Here is a 22,161-nt window from a genome sequence, read left to right as displayed (position 1 = left end):
TATATATATGTGTGTGTGTGTTTGTGTGTATGTGTGTGTGTGTGTGTGTGTGTGTTTGCAGTGTTTCCGACGCCTAAGTGGTTTTATATGAAGGTTAACTTATATTCATACTCATTACAATCACTTACAACTTAATACTTACAACAGTCCTTCTAAGGAGCACTAGACTTTCCTTGATGATGGAATCTGAGGCCCTTCACCCCAGCGCCTCCGATCCCGCCAAAAGTGCCCAGATCCGGGATCGAACCGGGGACCTTTAGATCTTCAGTCTAACGCTCTCCCAACTGAGCTATCTAGGCAGTTTGATAAGTGACTGACTGTAGTTTGAGAATTCCTTTTTTTGCTTTTGCAATCGTCAGTTTTGGTTGTATGAGTATGCAATATATATATGCATATACACATTTGTTCTGATTTCTGATACGTACACATTTATGTTTATATATATGACAACACGTTTTTGTTTTATTATATAAATGGCCTGACGAGATATAAGAAACACATAAGTATGAATTCGTATATGATGTATAATATAGCATAGTATAAGGGTTGAAATAGATGTGGATGGTATGTTCTGGCAGATCCCAGGATAACCAAAAACTTTAAACTATATTACTAATAATATTAATGATAATAACAATAGTAACACAAGATGATGATATTAATGGTAACAATAGTAACAAAAGTACAGTCTAAATAGTCCATATTGAAGCATCTTTTGATATGGTGGTTTCTGACAACGCTTATTGAGGTCTGTGGTGGAGGCAAATGCTCATTGGGGTTCTATGGATGGAAAATACAACACGCACACAGTAACAAACACAAACACGCGCATAAACACGAACACACACAAACACACAAACACAAACAAAGACACGCTCATTTACACACATACACCTCCAATCACAATCATTAGTGAATTCTGCCTTATTAATATCCCAAGCGTATCTTCATCTTGACAAAGAAAGCAAAAAGGAAAAGGAAAATAAGATATAAAACATATATATAAATAAGTACAGTTTGTCTGCCAAGTCTCTTAATCACGAACGAAAGTAAATGTCCATAACTCAAATATCATTTATTTCATTTATTTTTTTATTTTTTTTGTTCACCTGTTCGTGTTTCTTTTGCTCATAAACCGTTTTATACATCGCCCCCTCTACCGGTACGTGCACTTTACATACTCTACTTTATAACATTAACGCACACTCACACACGCACGCATACGCATACACGCACACGCACGCGTACGCATACACGCACACGCACGCGTACGCATACACGCACACGTACGCATACGCATACACGCACACGCACACGTACGCATACACGCACACGTACGCATACACGCACACGCACGCGTACGCATACACGCACACGCACACACACCTACACACACTCTCTCTCATAGAGAAGTAAAATAATTCCAGCCATTTGAGCTGCTGAAATCAATGCAGAAAATGAGAATTAAGATCACTCTCCGCCAAGACTTCCCCGAGAAGCATTCCTTGGGCTTCCTATTTCAGTCATGAGAATCTCCACCTATTTCCATTTAGGGAAATTGAAGGCCTAGATAGCTCAGTTGGGAGAGCGTTAGACTGAAGATCTAAAGGTCCCCGGTTCGATCCCGGGTCTGGGCACTTTTGAACCCGCAGCGGACGCGGGACCCGGGTGGACCAGTAGGGGTTCGATCCGGGTCTTCTGTGGCCCTCACTGCGTAGTGTGAGAATTTCGGCCTCAGGATTGGGTTGTCTCAGGATTGCAACGGTTTGACGTCGCGTTCTCTTGTTATTTTTTCTCTCAGTTATATATGAATGTATATATACAGTATATATGTATATAGATACATGTATATATATATATATGTATATATATGTATATACAGTAGATACATGTATATATGTATATATGTTTATATATGTATATATGTTTATATATGTATATAGATACATGTAATATATATATATATATATATATATATATATATTTCCATGGCCGAGAGCAGAAGGGCCAATCCCCTGTATGTCAATGTATAAAAAAAAAAAAAATCTTTGAATGTGGCTCCGTTAATTGAAATTCATCCAGTATTTTTTTTCTGCGATTATTCAAACTGTGTTGCATTAATGTAATCCTTTTAAAGACAATTTTGTACATAACGGAAATAACTAATATTTTTCACAACAACAACAACAAAAAAAATAGTGCTTTCAAAACCGTAATTTATAAAATTCCTTTTTTGGTGATTACTTGATATATTCTGAGTAATTTATTTCTGTTGATGTTAAAACAATTCAATTTCTGAAGCAGTTTTACTGTTTTATGGCTTAAAAATGTAAATCAATAAAGTTTATTTGACTATAATTCTGTAATACTTTCACAAAATTTTTTTACTTCTATTTGTAATTGTATCTCTCTTACCTGTAAACTGAAAATGGTAAATGACTATCAGGAAAATGCTGAATAGTAAAAGCGGCCAACGTGAAGCTTCCGTTGCCATGTACTCGAAATGAAGCCTTTTGTGGCAATCAGTCTCGCACTGAGATTTTCACTGAGTTGGATTTCAAAGTGATGCTCGGATGGCGTCCCTAATGCACTGATGACACTAGCCTTTATGACACTTATAGAAGTAAAAATCTCCATTTGGGTGGTAGGCTATTTTTGGACATTGGCCCTTCTAGCTCTCGGCCCTAGATATGTATGTATGCGTCTGTAAGGCCGGAAGCTAGAAAGGCCACAGACATACATGCTTAGGTATATGTACTTTATACATATACAAGATGTATGTATATATAGACATGAATATGTACACATATGGATTTGTATACATACATGCATATATATATATATATATATATATATATATATATATATATATATGAAAGCCGTGAAAATATATATACACATAAATACATATATTATATATAATACATTTGTTTGAACAACGTACATGTACATCAGAGACGCTAAGCCTTAATGTCTGTCATTATCTCTTCAGGACCATTCAATGACACAGCAACCGTATCTGTCTGACCCATTCGCCTCCTTCCGCAGAGATGATAATCTCAAGGTCCTTTTAAGAACTAGACTTCCCTTGAGTTTTCTGTTGTATGAGTATGCAGTGCATATATACACATTCGTTCTGATTTCTGATACGTACACACATCTATATCTACATAAACATATGGCAGCACGGTTTTTTAATATACAAATGTTGGCCTGATGAGATATAAGGAACACATAAGCATGAATTTGTATATGATGTATACTATAGCATAGTATAAGGGTAGAGATAGATGTTGATGGTATGTTCTAGCAGATCCCGGGATAAAAGAAGCTTATGATTATACTACTACTACTAATAGCATTGATGATAACAACAATGGTAACAAAAATATAGTCTAAATATTCCATATTTAAGCAACTTTTGATTAAGATACACACATAAACACGAACGCATATACACAAACAAGAACACATAAACACTAACACACACAAACACAAATACAGAGATTGCAACGGTATCACGTCGTGCTGTCTCGTTTTTTCTCTCATTTATATATATATATATATATATGTGTGTGTGTGTGTGTATGTGTGTGTGTGTGTGTGTGTGTGTGTGTTTATATGGTTGTATATATTCACACATATATATGTGTATATATGCATATATGTTTATATGTGTATAGACCATATATATATATATATATATATATATATATATAGAGAGAGAGAGAGAGAGCCTAGAGCAGAGGGGTCAGTGCCCTAAAATTCAACGTTGAGAATGGTATGTTCCCTGGCAAATGCTCATGGAGCACACAAACACAGAGATTACAACGGTATCACGTCGTGTTGCCATGTTTATTCTCTCATTTATATATATATATATGTGAGTGTTTATATGGTTATATATGCTCACATATATATGTGTATATATACATATATGTATAAATATGCATGTATAGTCCATATATATGTATATATATAGCCTAGAACAGAAGGGCCAATGCCCTAAGATGCAATGTTGAGAAAAGTGCCTTTGAAAGCTTGCTCCGTTAGTTGAAATCCATCCAATAATAATTCGCGAAATATAGTTTTTATTCTGTGACCATTCAAAGCGTGTTGCTTTGATAGAATCCTTTTTAAAGACACTTTTGAGCATAACGAAAATAACGAATATTTTTCATAATAAAAAATACATTTTCTATGTAGTGCTTTCAAAACAAACTGTTCAAAAAATTATTATTGGATGAAGTTCAACACTCATATTTTTTTTTGGATAAATTATTGGATATTTATTTCTGTATGTGTGCGTATGTGTGTGTGAGTGTGAGTGTGTGTGTGTATGTATGTATGTACATGTATGTATGAACAGTCCCGGAATTATATTTCATTACACTTGCTGGATCCCATTTTTGTACTTCTGGCAACCTCTTTAATATAAATATAGCCTAAAAAGTGCTTTTATGAATGAGGCAAAGACCTATAAGTGTAAGCCATTTGATCATTCATTTCCTTCAACTAAGTGATAACAAAACATGCATTATTAGTTATCGCTGACTTTGTTGTGGAATATTTTTCAAATGCGATTTCCTGGAATTGCTTGTTTATCGAAATGGCAACACACATACATACACATACGCATACTCTCGCGCGCGCAAACACACGCACACCCCAACACACACACACATACTATCTCCCTCTTATAGAGAATTGAAGTAAATTCAGGCTTTTGAGCTGCTAAAACATTGCAGAGCATGAGAATTAAGGTCTCATGATTGCAACGGTATCACACACATATATATAGGGCCGTGAACAGAAGGGACAATGTCCTATAGGTCAATGTTCGGAAAAACAATTTTGAAAGTAGCCCCGTCAATTAAAATTCATCCAATAACACTTCATGAAATATAGTTTTTTTTTTCTGTAACCAATAAGACTGTGTTGCATCAGTATAATCATTTTAAAGACGTTAACGAAAAGAACGAATATTTTTAATGAATTTTTTTTTTTTTGCTAATTGATAAATGATAAGATTTATTTTTGTTGATGTTAAAACTATTTCCCCTAAATCGACCTCTAAAGCATTTCTTCTATTTTATGGCCTAAAAATGTAAATTAATAAATTTCGTTGACAGTAATTCTGTAACCCATAAACTGAAAATGGTAAATGACTTTCAGGAAAATGTAGAATGGTTAAAGCGGCCAACGTGAAGCTTCCGTTGCCATGTACTCGAAATGAAGCCTTTTGTGGCAATCAGTCTCGCACTGAGATTTTCACTGAGTTGGATTTCAAAGTGATGCTCGGGTGGCGTCCCTGATGCACCGATGACACTTGCCTTTATGACGCTTATAGAAGTAAAGATATCCATTTCGGTGGTAGGGTTATCTCAATTGCTATTTTTGGACATTGGCCCTTCTAGCTCTCGGCCCTAGATATGTATATGTGCGTCTGTAAGGCCGAAAGCTAGAAAGGCCACACAAACACATGTTTAAGTATATGTATTGTGTACATATATAATATATACTGCATAATATATGTGTATACTTATAGACAAATACATATGTACACACACACACACACACACACACACACACACACATATATATATATATATATATATATTTGTATATATATATGTGTGTGTGTGTGGGTGTAATCACTGTGAAAATATTCATACACATAAATACATAATATATATCATACATGCATGCGCATCAGAGACACTGACATAATCTCTTCATGACCATTCAATGACATAGCAACCGTATCTATCTGACCCATTCGCCTCCTTCCGCAGAGATAATCATCTCCAGGTCAGAAGCACAGAATGTCCCGATCGGCCTCTTCGGCAGGTGCGAGTGAGCCGTCACAGGAAGCTCGTCCCTCCCGTTCCTCCTCGGGCCTGAGCTGCCCCGACCTGCCAAGGGAAATCGCCTTCGGTTCCTGCTCGTCTGCCCGACCCGGTGGCGGAGAATACCCTTCTGCTCGTCCATGGGGCGGGGTCGAGCTGAGGTCAGCCTGGCCCTCGACCAATCCGGAGCAGGACGAAACCTGGCCCTCCCTCCCGGGGGCGACTCCCTGGCACCGCCGAGGTCAATTCCAGCTCGTGGCAAACCACGAGTCATTACTCGGAAATTCTAGCTTTGATGGAACGCCTATACCTCGCTTCGTTTATATTCTGTTGCGACCTGGCTTTACAAATATATTGTTTATTTTGCTTTGTTTGATTTATCTCCCAGTAACAAACACAAACACGCGCATAAACACGAACACACACACAAACACAATTATCAGTGAATTCTGCCTTATTAACATCCCAAGCGTATCTTCATCTTGACAAAGAAAGCAAAAAGAAAAGGGAAAATAAGATATAAGAACATATGAAAATAAATATAAAGATAAATATAAAAATAAAGTACAATTTGTCTGCCAAGTCTCTTAATCACGAACGAAAGTAAATGTCCATAACTCAAATATCATTTACTTCATTAATTGATTTATCTATTTTTTGTTCACATATATATATATATATATATATATAGAGAGAGAGAGAGAGAGCCTAGAACAGAAGGGCCAGTGCCCTAAAATGTAAGGTTGAGAAAAGTGCCTTTGAAAGCTTATTCCGTTAATTGAAATCCATCCAATAATAATTCACGAATTATAGTTTTATTCTGTGACCATTCAAAGTGTGTTGCTTTGATATAATCCTTTTAACATGTTTGTGTATAATGAAAAAAAACAAATATTTTTCATAATAAAAAATATATTTTTCTATGTAGTGCTTTCAAAACAAACAATTAAAAAAATGATTATTGGATGAAGTTCAAAACAAACATTTTTGTTGATAAATTATAGGATATTTATTTATGTATATCTATTTGTGTGTGTGTGTGTGTGAGTGTGTGTTTGTGAGTGTGAGTGTGAGTGTGTGTGTTTATGTATGTACAGTCCCGGAATTATATTTCGTTACACTTGCTGGATCCCATTTTAGTACTTCTGTAAATATGTAAATGTAGCGTAAATATTATTTTTATGAATGAGGCGGAAACCTATTAGCGTATCCTTTTTTTTTAAACTACGTAAGCCATTTGATCGTTCATTTCCTTCAAATAAGTGATAACAAAGCATGAAATATTAGTTATCGCTGACTTTGTAGTGGAATATTTTTTAAATGTGATTTCCTAGAATTGCTTGTTTATCGAAATGGGAACACACACACATACATACACATGCACATACGCATACTCTCTCGCGCGCAAACACATGCACACCCCAACACACACTATCTTCCTCTTATAGAGAATTTAATTAATTTCAGGCCTTTGAGCTGCTAAACATTGTAGAGCATAAGAATTAAGGTCACTATCCGCCATGGTTGCCCCGAGAAGCATTCCTTGGGCTTCCTTTTCATTCATGAGAATCTCCACCGATCTCCAATTAGACACAGTTAAGAAAATGTAAGGCCTAGATAGCTCAGTTGGGAGAGCGTTAGACTGAAGATCTAAAGGTCCCCGGTTCGATCCCGGGTCTGGGCACTTTTGAACCCGCAGCGGATGCGGGACCCGGATGGACTTCTGTCATCTGTGGGGCTCGATTCCGGGTCTTCTGTGGCCCTCGCGACGTCATGCGAGAATTTCAGGTTTAAGACTGGTGTTGGACTGAAGCGGTATCAATTTTGAAAGTAACGAATAATTTTAATAATAAAAAATGTATTTTTTGCTGATTAATTGATAAATGATAAGATATTAATTTCTGTTAATGTTACTAGCCTTTATGACACGTAGAGAAGTACAAATATCCATTTCGGTGGTAGGCTTATCGAAATTGCTATTTTTGGACATTGGCCCTTCTATCTCTCGGCCCTAGACATGTATATGTGCGTCTGTAAGGCACACAGAAAGCCCACACCAACACACATGTTTATGTATATGTACTTTGTACATATACAATATATACTGCATAATATATATGTATATGTGTATACTTATAGACAAATGTATATGTACACACGCACACACACACACTCACATATATATACACACCCGTCTGCTCCTCCATGGGAGGAGCAGACGGGTATATATATATATATATATATATATATATATATGTTTGCAGTGTTTTCGACGCCTAAGTGGTTTTATATGAAGGTAACTTATACTCATAATCATTACAATAATTTATGACTTAATACTTACAACAGTCCTTCTAAGGAGCACTAGACTTCCCTTGATGATGGAATCTGAGGCCCTTCACCCCAGCGCCTCCGATCCCGCCAAAAGTGCCCAGACCCGGGATCGAACCGGGGACCTTTAGATCTTCAGTCTAACGCTCTCCCAACTGAGCTATCTAGGCAGTTTGATTAGGTATTTATGGATATACACATTTGTTCTGATTTTGTGATACATACACACACACACACACACACACACACACACACACATATATATATTTATATATATGACAGCATGATTTTTAAATTATATAAATGGCCGGACGAGATATAAGAAACACAAGTATGAATTCGTATATGATGTATAAAGGTTGATAATAATAATACTAATAATATTAATGATAATAACAATAGTGACAAAAGGTAATAACATTAATGATAATAACAATAGCAACAAAAGATAATATTATTAATGATAATAACAATAATAACAAAAGAGTCTAAATATTCCATATCTAAGCATCTTTCTGACAGCGGTTTTTGAGGTCTGTGGTGGAGGCAAATGCTCATTGGGTTCTATGGATAGAAAACACAGTAACAAACACAAACACGCGCATAAACACGAACACACACACAAACAAAATTATCAGTGAATTCTGCCTTATTAATATCCCAAGCGTATCTTCATCTTGACAAAAAAGGAAAAAGAGAAAGGAAAATAAGATATAAGACACATATGAAAATAAGTATAAAGATAATATAAAAATATAGTACGGTTTGCCTGCCAAGTCTCTTGGCAGGCAAAGTAAATGTCCATAACTCAAATGTCATTTATTTATCAATTTTTTGTTAACCTGTACGTGTTTCTTTTGCTCATAAACCGTTTTATATATCGCCCCCTCTACCGGTACGTGCACTTTGCATACTCTACTTGGGTTTTTCCAGTTCATAACATTAGCGCACACACACACACGTACGCGTACGCATACAAGCACACGCACGCGTACGCATACACGCACACGTACGCATACACGCACACGCACGCGTACACATACACGCACACGCACGCTTACGCATACACGCACGCGCACGCGTACGCATACACGCACACGCACGCGTACGCATACACGCACACGCACGCGTACGCATACACGCACGCGCACGCACAAACACACACACTCTCTCATAGAGAGGTAAAATAATTCCAGCCATTTGAGCTGCTGAAATCAATACAGAAAATGATTCCTTGGGCTTCCTATATCAGTCATGAGAATCTCCACCTATCTCCAATTAGAAACATTTAAGAGAATCTAAGGCCTAGATAGCTCAGTTGGGAGAGCGTTAGACTGAAGATCTAAAGGTCCCCGGTTCGATCCCGGGTCTGGGCACTTTTGAACCCGCAGCGGACGCGGGACCCGGGTGGACTTCTGTCACCTGTGGGGCTCGATTCCGGGTCTTCTGTGGCCCTCGCTCCGTAGCGAGAGAATTTCAGGTTTAGGATTGGTGTTGTCTCAGGATTGCAACGGTATCTCGTCGTGTTCTCTTGTTATTTTTTCTCTCAGTTATATATGTATTTATATATGCATTATATATATTATCCAGGGCCGAGGACAGAAGGGTCAATGTCCTATATGTCAATGTTGAGAAAAACAATTTTGAAAGTAGCCCCGTCAATTGAAATTCATCCAAAAACACATCATGAAATATTTGTTTTCTGTGATCAATCAAGCTGCGTTGTATGAAAGTAATCATTTTAAAGACATTTTTGTACTTAACGAAAATAACAAATATTTTTTCACACCGATTTTTTTTTACTGTACTGCTTTCAAGAAACATTTCAAAAATATATTTTTTGATGATTAATTGATATATTCTAAAAAAAATATTTATGTTAATGTTAAAACCATTCCTCCTAAATCAACTACTTAATGGCCTTAAGATGTAGATTAATAGTCCCTTTAACTATAATTCTGTGATATTTTCACATAATTTCTTTTACTCCTATTTTTAATTGTAAATATGTTACCTGTAAACTGAAAATGGCAAATTACTTTCAGGAAAATGTAGAATAGTAAAAGCGGCCAAAATGAAGCTTCCGTTGCCATGTACTCAAAATGAAGCCTTTTGTGGCAATCAGTCTCGCACTGAGATTTTCACGGAGTTGGATTTCAAAGTGATGCTCGGGTGACGTCCCAAATGCACTGATGACACTAACCTTTATGACACTTATAGAAGTAAAAATATCTAGCTCTCGGCCCTAGATATGTATATGTGCGTCTGTAAGGCCGAAAGCTAGAATGGCCACACAAACACACATGTTTGTGTATATGTATTGTGTACATATACAATATATACTGCATAATATATATGTACATGCACACACACACACACACACACACACACACACACATATATATATATTTGTATACATTTATATATATGTGTATGTGTGTGATCACTGTGAAAATATTCATACACATAAATACATAATATATATCATACATACATTTGTTTTAATAACGTGCATGTGCATCAGAGACACTGACATGACCCCTTCAGGACCATTCAATGACACAGCAACCGTATCTGTCTGACCCATTCGCCTCCTTCCGCAGAGATAATCATCTCCAGGTCAGAGGCACAGAATGTCCCGATTGGCCGCGTCGGCAGGTGCGAGTGAGCCGTCACAGGAAGCTCGTCCCTCCCGTTCCTCCTCGGGCCTGAGCTGCCCCGACCTGCCAAGGGAAATCGCCTTCGGTTCCTGCCCGTCTACCCGACCGAGTGGCGGAGAATACCCGTCTGCTCCCCCATGGGGCGGGGTCGAGCTGAGGTCAGCCTGGCCCTCGACCAATCCGGAGCAGGACGAAACCTGGCCCTCCCTCCCGGGGGCGACTCCCTGGCACCGCCGAGGTCAATTCCAGCTCGTGGCAAACCACAAGTCATTACTCCGGAATTCTTGCTCTGCTGGAACGGCTATACCTCGCTTCGTTTATATTCTGTTGCGACCTGTCTTTATAAATATATTTTTTATTTTTTTATTCATCGTTGTACTTGTATCTCATAGTGTGTATAAATCTTTAACGTGATAATATTCGGCAGGTGCGAGTGAGCCGTCACAGGAAGCTCGTCCCTCCCGTTCCTCCTCGGGCCTGAGCTGCCCCGACCTGCCAAGGGAAATCGCCTTCGGTTCCTGCCCGTCTGCCCGACCCGGTGGCGGAGAATACCCGTCTGCTCCTCCATGGGGCGGGGTCGAGCTGAGGTCAGCCTGGCCCTCGACCAATCCGAAGGTCAATTCCAGCTCGTGGCAAACCACAAGTCATTACTCCGGAATTCTTGCTCTGCTGGAACGCCTATACCTCGTTTCGTTTATATTCTGTTGCGACCTGTCTTTATAAATATATTTTTTATTTTTTTATTCATCGTTGTGCTTGTATCTCATAGTGTGTATAAATCTTTAACGTGATAATATATATACACACATATATATTATTACAGTAAAGTTAATCAAGTAAGGGATAATTAGTAAAAATGCTATTATTGGTTACGGTAACGAGGCAGTTCCTGCAGTAGCGTTCGTCGCCCCCCCCCCCCCCCCCACCGTCTTGCTCACTGCCTTGAGTTCCTGGGGGGTCTTGCCTCAGTCACTCCTTCGCTGCCATAGGCCTGGGCAAGATCTCTCTGCATTTTTTTTTGCTGTTAATCGGTTGGTATTTCTTTGTTGGGGATTAGGGAGATATATTACTATTTAGTAATATATCGCATAGGTAGGGTTTTCCTGTTTGTGTGTTTCATGTATTCTATTTGTTTTTGATGAAGGTATAAATAAAAATAAATTTTAATTAAATGACTTTACGTATTTTCCAAATCTTTGACAATTAATAAATACTAGTTAATATTAAATGACTGATAACTGATAATGAAAGAGGAGTTTAATACATTTACTATAAAAAGTATTACAATAAAATAATGAAATTACATTATAAAGGAATGATAATACATTGAGATTGTGGTAAATGAATGATTGAATTAACGTATTTAATGACAATAAGATAATGGCGTTAATGAGTATCTTTATAAGGAATGAAGAATGAATGACACCAATTAATGAACAAGAAACTTGACAATCACTAGTAGTACTTTAAAGCAAGGGCAGTTGTTGTTACGTGGTATTCGCCATTCAAAATCAGGCCGCATCATTGTTTTGATTTTTCTTCTATGATTCTTCCTACCGCATTAAGAGAATCAGAGTTCAGCGGAGCTGCTCTTCCCCTGAATTCTTTTAGTGATATACCAGCCGTAACAATATATATATATATAAATATATGTTTGCAGTTTTTTCGACGCCCAAGTGGTTTTATATGAAGGTTAACTTATATTCATACTAATTACAATCATTTACAACTTAATACTTACAACAGTCCTTCTAAGGAGCACTAGACTTCCCTTGATGATGGAATCTGAGGCCCTTCACCCCAGCGCCTCCGATCCCGCCAAAAGTGCCCAGACCCGGGATCGAACCGGGGACCTTTAGATCTTCAGTCTAACGCTCTCCCAACTGAGCTATCTAGGCAGTTAGATAAGTGACTGATTGCAATTAGAAAATTCCTTTTTTGCCTTTGCAATCGTCAGTATGCAGTGCATATAAACACATTCGTTCTGATTTCTGATACGTACACACATTTATATTTACATATACATATGGCAGCACGATTTTTTTTATTATATAAATGTTGGCCTGACGAGATATAAGGAACACATAAGCATGGATTTGTATATGATTTATAATATAGCATAGTATAAGGGTAGCGATAGATGTTGATGGTATGTTCGAGCTGATCCCGGGATAATAGCAGCTTATAAATATTATAATAATCATTATAAATAATGATAATAGTATTGATGATAACAATAGTAACAAAAATATAGTCTAAATATTCCGTATTCAAGCAACCTTTGATTAAGATATGGTGGCAAATGCTCATGGGGAGTTCTATGGATGGAAAAGGCAGCACGCACACAATAACAAACACAAACACACATAAATATGAACGCATACACACAAACAAGAACACACACAAACACTAACACACACAAACAAACACAAACACAGAGATTGCAACGGCATCATGTCTTGCTGTCTCTTTTTTTCTCTCATTTATACATATATATGTGTGTTTATATGGTTGCATATGCCCACACATATATGTGTATATATACATATATGTTTATATGTGTATAGATCCTATATATGTATATATATATAGAGAGAGCCTAGAGCAGAAGGGCCAGTGCCCTAAAACTCATTGTTGAGAAAAGTGCCTTTGAAAGATTGCTCCGATAATTGAAATCCATCCAATAATAATTCACGAAATATAGTTTTTATTCTGTGACCATTCAAAGTGTGCTGCTTTGATAGAATCCTTTTAACGACATGTTTGTGCATAATGAAAATAACGAATAGTTTTCATAACAAAAAAAATATATTCTTTATGTAGTGCTTTTAAAACAAACGGTTCAAAAAATTATTATTGGATGAAGTTCAAAACACATATTTTTGTTGATAAATTATAGGATATTTATTTCTGTATATGTGTATGTATGTATGTATGTATGTATGTATGTACATATACATATATGAACTGTCCCGGAATTATATTTCATTACACTTGCTGGAACCCATTTCTGTCAACCTCTTCAATGTAAATATAGCGTAAATAGTACTTTTATGAATTTTGATCGTTCATTTCCTTCAAATAAGTGATAATAAAACATGCAGTATTAGTTATCGCTGACTTTGTAGTGGAATATTTTTTTCAAATACTATTTTTTATAAGGATATTTCTTTAGCCTTTATACCTTTTTTTCACCTGCAGGTGCTTCTGTTGTTGATATACCGTTTTATATAAAACCCTCTACCCCTTCCTTCGTCGGGTATATGAATGTAATAAATGTGTTATAAATTGTGCAACTTTGTCTTTGCAACCACTAATATAGCATCAGAATCATGTGTGTCCTGAATAGGAGTTTCCTTTCAAGGAGAGAGTTCGTGAAGAAGAATGTATTCCATGATTAGAACTCTTGGACCGGAAATGGCCAGGAACCCGCGACACTTTTGTTAGCTTCAACTTTTTTTGTTTTTTTTTTTTTTTCACTGTATTGGCCAGACTTGCGTTCACCCTTGACAGACACCAGGACTCTTCCATTAATGATGAGGTGTGCTTTTTAACATTTAACAAAATGTAAGGCCTAGATAGCTCAGTTGGGAGAGCGTTAGACTGAAGATCTAAAGGTCCCCGGTTCGATCCCGGGTCTGGGCACTTTTGAACCCGCAGCGGACGCAGGACCCGGATGGACTTCTGTCACCTGTGGGGCTCGATTCCGGGTCTTCTGTGGCCCTCGCTGCGTAGTGAGAGAATTTCAGCATTAGGATTGGTGCTGTCTCAGGATGTTTTTTTTTTTTTTTTTTTTTTTTTTAATCTAATTCAGTTATATGTATATATATATACAAGCATATAAACACGTCCACATATATAGGGCCGTGGACAGAAGGGACAATGCCCTAGAGGTCAGTGTTCGGAAAAAACAAAATTCATCCAATAACAGTTCATGAAATATAATATTTTTTGTGACCAAAAAGACTTTGTTGCATCAGTATAATCATTTTAAAGACATTAAAGAAAAGAACGAATATTTTTAATAATAAAAATGTATTTTTTGCTAATTAATTGATAAATGATAATGTAGTGTGGCTAGTCGCCACGCGCGACGTTTTCTCTCGCGACGGCGAGCATCTTCCCCCTGCGCGCTTCCCTGGTCGGGCAAACTGCACTTTCCCATCACGGCATTCTTCCACCTGCCGGATTCCACCCCCTTTTACTCGTATTTTTAGTGTTTTTATCCTTGGTTTTCGTGTTTTTGTTTTGTTTTAGTTTGCCCATGTTTTGTACATTTTCTTTGGTTTTCGTTTCATTTTAATTAGCTTACTTTTTACTTATTTAAATGCAGTTCTTTGCCGGCAGCCCTAGTTTTAATTATCTGTGAGCTCCTTTGTTTTTAATCCATACCATATAAATCATTTAAATGTTTAAGTGATTAGGGTGACCATTTTTACAAACATTCTTTTTTATCTATTATTTTACTCATGTTCACTATTGCAATTGTTTTACATGTTTCTTATTTTAACTAAATTACCAATTATTTATCAATACGGGCAGGTTCTTATGTTTTCTCCTATTTATAAAGTTGTATGAAGTGACGTCACCGTCACCCCTCACCCCCCAATGGCCGCGAAAAATAAACAGTTCGGCAGAGACCGCAGCAGAGACCTGGTGTTTATTTTTCCTTAATTTCTTTCTGTGTGAAACCGGCTCGACGCCCCCGGAAGCTACAAAAGATAAAGTTAAGTCTGAGGTATCTTTGACTCGCTTATAGGAGCTGGATGTGATCATGCTTTTGAATAATAATCATCGGTAATAGTTACGAGTGTTTTTCTTTGTTTAGGTTTTATGGTTTAGTTTTACTTTAATTCTGTACAGCACTTCTTTTCTTGAGTTTAATATTGATTTTGAAAGTGAGTGTTCATTTTACTTTTACCTTTGTTTTATATGTTCATAATCCATTTTTAACGTAATTCTTAAAGATGGTTTTAACTATAGTTTTTATTATTTCATTGTATTACGATTTTATTGTGCGAAGGAGGGGGTAATGCTGGAACAAACCCACGCCAAATAAGCTCCTCTAGCCACGCTACCACCTCATGGGGCTTATACCAGGGGTTTAAATAATCTACTTTATTTGCGTAAGGCGCCCTTGGTCATAATGGGATTTTGATATGCCACAATAAGATATAATTATTCCTCCTAAATCGACTTCTAAAGCATTTCTACTATTTAATGGCCTAAAAATGTAAATTAATACATTCTGTTGACAATAATTCTGTAATACTTTCATTTCAAGTTTTTTGTTCTTTGTAACTGTAAAATCTGTTACCCATCAACTGAAAATGGTAAATGACTTTCAGGAAAATGCAGAATAGTAAAAGCGGCCAACGTGAAGCTTCCGTTGCCATGTACTCAAAATGAAGCCTTTGTGGCAATCAGTCTCGCACTGAGATTTTCACTGAGTTGGATTTCAAAGTGATGCTCGGGTGGCGTCCCTAATGCACTGATGACACTAGCTTTTATGACACTTATAGAAGTAAAAATCTCCATTTCGGCGGGAGGCTCATCTCATTTGCTATTTTTGGACATTGACCCTTCTAGCTCTCGGCCCTAGATATGTATATGTGCGTCTGTAAGGCCGGAAGCTAGAAAGGCCACAGACATACATGCTTAGGTATATGTACTTTATACATATACAAGATATATGTATATATAGACATGCATATGTACACATATGGATTTGTATACATACATGCATATATATGTATATATATATATATATATATATATATATATATATATATATATATATATATATATATGAAAGCCGTGAAAACATATATACACATAAATACATATATTATATATAATACATTTGTTTGAATAACGTACATGTACATCAGAGACGCTAAGCCTTAATATCTGCCATTATCTCTTCAGGACCATTCAATGACACAGCAACCGTATCTGTCTGACCCATTCGCCTCCTTCCGCAGAGATGATAATCTCAAGGTCCTTTTAAGAACTAGACTCCCTTGAGTTTTCTGTTGTATGAGTATGCAGTGCATATATACACATTCGTTCTGATTTCTGATACGTACACACATTTATATTTACATATACATATAGCAACACGATTTTTTTTTATAATATAAATGTTGGCCTGACGAGATATAAGCAACACATAAGCATGAATTTGTATATGATGTATAATATAGCATAGTATAAGGGTAGAGATGTTGATGGTATGTCCTAGCAGATCCCGGGATAATAGAAGCTTATGATTATACTACTACTACTAATAGCATTGATGATAACAACAATGGTAACAGAAATATGGTCTAAATATTCCATATTTAAGCAACCTTTGATTAAGATATGGTGGCAAATGCTCATGGGGAGTTCTATGGATGGAAAAGACAGCACGCACACAATCACAAACACAAACACACATAAACACGAACGCATACACACAAACAAGAACACACAAACACTAACACACACAAACACAAATACAGAGATTGCAACGGTATCACGTCGTGCTGTCTCGTTTTTTCTCTCATTTATATATATATATATATATGTATATATATATATATATATATATATATATGTGTGTGTGTGTGTGTGTGTGTGGGTGTGTTTATATGGTTGTATATGTTCACACACATATATGTGTATATATGCATATATGTTTATATGTGTATAGACCATATATATATATATATATATATATATATATATATAGAGAGAGAGAGAGAGAGAGAGAGAGAGAGAGAGAGAGAAAGAGACTAGAGCAGAAGGGCCAGTGCCCTAAAATTCAGCGTTGAGAATGGTATGTTCCCTGGCAAATGCTCATGGAGCACACAAACACAGAGATTACAACGGTATCACGTCGTGTTGTCATGTTTGTTCTCTCATTTATATATATATATATATATATATATATATATATATGTGAGTGTTTATATGGTTATATATGCTCTCATATATATGTGTATATATATATGTATAAATATGGGTGTATAGGCCATATATATGTATATATATAGCCTAGAACAGAAGGGCCAGTGCCCTAAAATGCAATATTGAGAAAAGTGCCAGTGAAAGCTTGCTCCGTTAATTGAAATCCATCCAATAATAATTCGCGAAATATAGTTTTTATTCTGTGACCATTCAAAGTGTGTTGCATTGATAGAATCCTTTTTAAAGACATTTTTGAGCATAACGAAAATAACGAATATTTTTCATAATAAAAAATACATTTTCTGTGTAGTGCTTTCAAAACAAACTGTTCAAAAAATTATTATTGGATGAAGTTCAATACTCATATTTTTTTGATAAATTATCGGATATTTATTTCTGTATGTGTGCGTATGTGTGTGTGAGTGTGAGTGTGTGTGTATGTATGTATGTATGTATGTATGTATGTACATGTATGTATGAACAGTCCCGGAATTATATTTCATTACACTTGCTGGATCCCATTTTTGTACTTCTGGCAACCTCTTTAATATAAATATAGCCTAAAAGGTGTTTTTTATGAATGAGGCAAAGACCTATAAGTGTATTAGTATTTTTTTTTTTAACTACGTAAGCCATTTGATCATTCATTTCCTTCAAATAAGTGATAACAAAACATGCAGTATTAGTTATCGCTAACTTTGTAGTGGAATATTTTTCAAATGCGATTTCCTGGAATTGCTTGTTTATCAAAATGGCAACACACTTACATACACATACGCATACTCTCGCGCGCGCAAACACACGCACACCCCAACACACACACACATACTATCTCCCTCTTATAGAAAATTGAAGTAAATTCAGGCTTTTGAGCTGCTAAAACATTTAGAGCATGAGAATTAAGGTCACTATCCGCCACAATTGCCCCGAGAAGCATTCCTTGGGTTTTCTTTTTCATTCATGAGAATCTCCACCGATCTCCAATTAGACACAGTTAAGAAAATGTAAGGCCTAGATAGCTCAGTTGGGAGAGCGTTAGACTGAAGATCTAAAGGTCCCCGGTTCGATCCCGGGTCTGGGCACTATTGAACCCGCAGCGGACGCGGGACTCGGATGGACTTCCGTCACCTGTGGGGCTTGTTTCCGGGTCTTCTGTGGCCCTCGCTATGTAGTGAGAGAATTTCAGCATTAGGATTGGTGTTCGTCTCAGGATTGCAACGGTATCTCGTCGTGCTGTCTTGTTTTTTTTTCTCCACTTTAGTTATATATATATATATATATATATATATTTATACACACACATATATATAGGGCCGTGAACAGAAGGGACAATGTCCTATAGGTCAATGTTCGGAAAAACAATTTTGAAAGTAGCCCCGTCAATTAAAATTCATCCAATAACACTTCATGAAATATAGTTTTTTTCTGTGACCAAAAAAACTGTGTTGCATCAGTATAATCATTTTAAAGACATTAACGAAAAGAACGAATAATTTTAATATTTTTTTTTTTTTTGCTAATTAATTGATAAATGATAAGATTTATTTATGTTGATGTTAAAACTATTCCTCCTAAATCGACTTCTAAAACATTTCTATTTTATGGCCTAAAAATGTAAATTAATAAATTTCGTTGACAGTAATTCTGTAATACTTTCAACGTGAAGCTTCCGTTGCCATGTACTCCAAATGAAGCCTTTGTGGCAATCAGTCTCGCACTGAGATTTTCACTGAGTTGGATTTCAAAGTGATGTTCGGGTGGCGTCCCTAATGCACTGATGACACTTGCCTTTATGACACTTGTAGAAATAAAAATATCCATTTCGGTGGTAGGGTTATCTCAATTGCTATTTCTAGACATTGGCCTTTCTAGCTCTCGGCCCTAAATATGTAAATGTGCGTCTGTAATGCCGAAAGCTAGAAAGGCCACAGACACGCATGTTTATGTATATGTATTGTGTATACTTATAGACAAATGTATATGTACGTATATATATACACACACACACCCGTCTGCTCCTCCATGGGGCGGGGTCGAGCTGAGGTCAGCCTGGCCTTCGACAAAGCCGGAGCAGGATGAAACATTGCCCTACTTCCCTGGGGCGACTTCCTGGCACCGCCGAGGTCAAATCCAGGTCGTGGCAAACCACGAGTCATTACTCCGGAATTATAGCTCTGCTGGAACGCCTATACCTCGCTTCGTTTATATTCTGTTGCGACCTGGCTTTATAAATATATTCTTTATTTTGCTATGTTTGATTCATCGTTGGACTAGTATCTCATAGTGTGTATAAATCTTTAACGTTATAACATATATATATGTATGTGTGTGTGTGTGTGTGTGTTTGCAGTGTTTTCGACGCCTAAGTGGTTTTATATGAAGTCTAACTTATATTCATACTCATTACAATCATTTACAACGTAATACTTACAACAGTCCTTCTAAGGAGCACTAGACTTCCCTTGATGATAGAATCTGAGGCCCTTCATCCCCAGCGCCTCCGATCCCGCCAAAAGTGCCCAGACCCGGGATCGAACCGGGGACCTTTAGATCTTCAGTCTAACGCTCTCCTAACTGAGCTATCTATGCAGTTTGATTAGTGACTGACTGTAGTTTGAGGATTCCTTTTTTTGCTTTTGCAATCGTCAGTTATTTGTTGTATGAGTATGCAATGTATATATGCAAAAAAGGGGACAGAAGGGATCTAAAAAACTACCGACCCATAAGTCTCCTTTCAGTTACTTACAAACTGTTCACTAAAATTATGACACCTCGCATCTCTGGCAGTCTGGATTCTAACCAGGCAGGCTTCCGCAGTGGATTCTCAACAACAAACCACATACACATGCTTATCCAAATAAGAGAAAAAATAAACGAATATAGGAAACCCATGTGTATGACATTAATTGATTACGAAAAGGTATTTGACTCTGTACAATACCAACAGTACTAGAAGCTATTCGAAGACAGGAACTAGAGCAGGTATATTGTAAAATATTAGAAGATATATACGAAGATGGGACAGCAACCATCAAGCTCCACACAGAAACCGATAAAATCCCAATTAAGAAAGGTGTTAGACAGGGTGATACCATCTCACTAAAACTGTTTACAGCTTGCTAGAGGTGGTAGACAAGTATGTATACACCTAGGGCAACTCGTACAGACAAACACATGCAGCGAAGAGGAAATTAAGCTACGCATTAGTCTACGCTGGAGCGCCTTCGGCAAACACAGTAGCATACTAAGAGGCTCCTTGCCATTATGTTTAAGAAGAAAAGTCTTTAACCAATGCATCATCCCTGTTATGACCTATGGATCAGAAACATGGACAACCAAATTACTGAAGAGGAAACTAATAAGTGCCCAGAGAGGGACGGAGAGGTTGATGCTGGGAATTAGTCTACGAGATCAGATGAGGGCGACGTGGATCAGGAAACAGACAAAAGTGGAAGATATACTCGGGAGCATCAAAAAGAAAAAATGGCAATGGGCAGGTCATATATGTCGGAGACAGGACAACAGATGGACAGAGAAAGTAACAGACTGGATTATAGATAACATAAAGAGGCCAAGGGCCAGACCTATAACAAGATGGCGCGACGAAATAACGAAATTTGGGGCCAAGACTGGAAGCAAAAAACGCAAGACAGACAAAGATGGAAAAGATTGGGAGAGGCCTACGTCCTGCAGTGGAATGACCGAGGCTGATGATGATGATGATGATATGCATGTATGTATACAAATCCATATATGTTCATATATGTCTATATATACATAAATACATATATCTTGTCTATGTATAAAGTACATATACATAAACAGGTGTGTTTGTGTAGCCTTTCTAGCTTTCGGCCTTACAGACGCACATATACATATCTAGGGCCGAAAACTAGAAGAGCCAATGTCCAAAAATAGCAATTGAGATAAGCCTCCCACCAAAATGGAGATTTTTACTTCTATAAGTGTCATAAAGGCTAGTGTCATCAGTGCATTAGGGACGCCACCCGAGCATCGCTTTGAAATCCAACTCAGTGAAAATCTCAGTGCGAGACTGATTGCCACAAAAGGCTTCATTTTGAGTACATTAATTTACATTATTAGACCATTGAATAGTAGAAGTGCTTCAGAAGTCGATTTAGGAGGAATGGTTTTAACATTAACAGAAATACATTTCTTAGAATATATCAATTAACCACCAAAAAATACATTTTTGAAATGTTTCTTTTGAAAGCAGTACAGTGAAAAAAAATACAGGTAACAGAGTTACAATTACAAATAGGAGTGGAAAAAATGGTGTGAAAATATCACAGAATTATAGTTAAAGGGATTCTAATTATTTACATATTTAGGCCATAAATATAGTA

General features: G+C 36.9%; 7 non-coding genes across 7 annotated transcripts; 5 read left to right on the top strand and 2 right to left on the bottom strand.

Moving 5' to 3' along the window:
• Positions 1-1,564: 1,564 nt before the first annotated feature.
• On the top strand, positions 1,565-1,637 carry Trnaf-gaa. The gene has a single exon. It is a non-coding gene; the product is annotated as a tRNA-Phe (tRNA).
• Positions 1,638-7,460: 5,823 nt separating this feature from the next.
• On the top strand, positions 7,461-7,533 carry Trnaf-gaa. The gene has a single exon. It is a non-coding gene; the product is annotated as a tRNA-Phe (tRNA).
• Positions 7,534-8,277: 744 nt separating this feature from the next.
• Trnaf-gaa lies at positions 8,278-8,350 on the bottom strand. Its single transcript has one exon. It is a non-coding gene; the product is annotated as a tRNA-Phe (tRNA).
• A 1,133-nt stretch (positions 8,351-9,483) lies between these two features.
• On the top strand, positions 9,484-9,556 carry Trnaf-gaa. Its single transcript has one exon. It is a non-coding gene; the product is annotated as a tRNA-Phe (tRNA).
• A 3,109-nt stretch (positions 9,557-12,665) lies between these two features.
• On the bottom strand, positions 12,666-12,738 carry Trnaf-gaa. Its single transcript has one exon. It is a non-coding gene; the product is annotated as a tRNA-Phe (tRNA).
• A 1,674-nt stretch (positions 12,739-14,412) lies between these two features.
• Positions 14,413-14,485, top strand: Trnaf-gaa. Its single transcript has one exon. It is a non-coding gene; the product is annotated as a tRNA-Phe (tRNA).
• A 4,318-nt stretch (positions 14,486-18,803) lies between these two features.
• Positions 18,804-18,876, top strand: Trnaf-gaa. The gene has a single exon. It is a non-coding gene; the product is annotated as a tRNA-Phe (tRNA).
• Positions 18,877-22,161: the final 3,285 nt, after the last annotated feature.

This window comes from Penaeus chinensis, chromosome 42 (genome assembly GCF_019202785.1).
Source record: "Penaeus chinensis breed Huanghai No. 1 chromosome 42, ASM1920278v2, whole genome shotgun sequence".
Lineage (NCBI taxonomy): Eukaryota > Metazoa > Arthropoda > Malacostraca > Decapoda > Penaeidae > Penaeus > Penaeus chinensis.
Note: the sequence above shows the minus strand (reverse complement) of the source record. Positions and strands in the feature narration are given on the sequence as shown.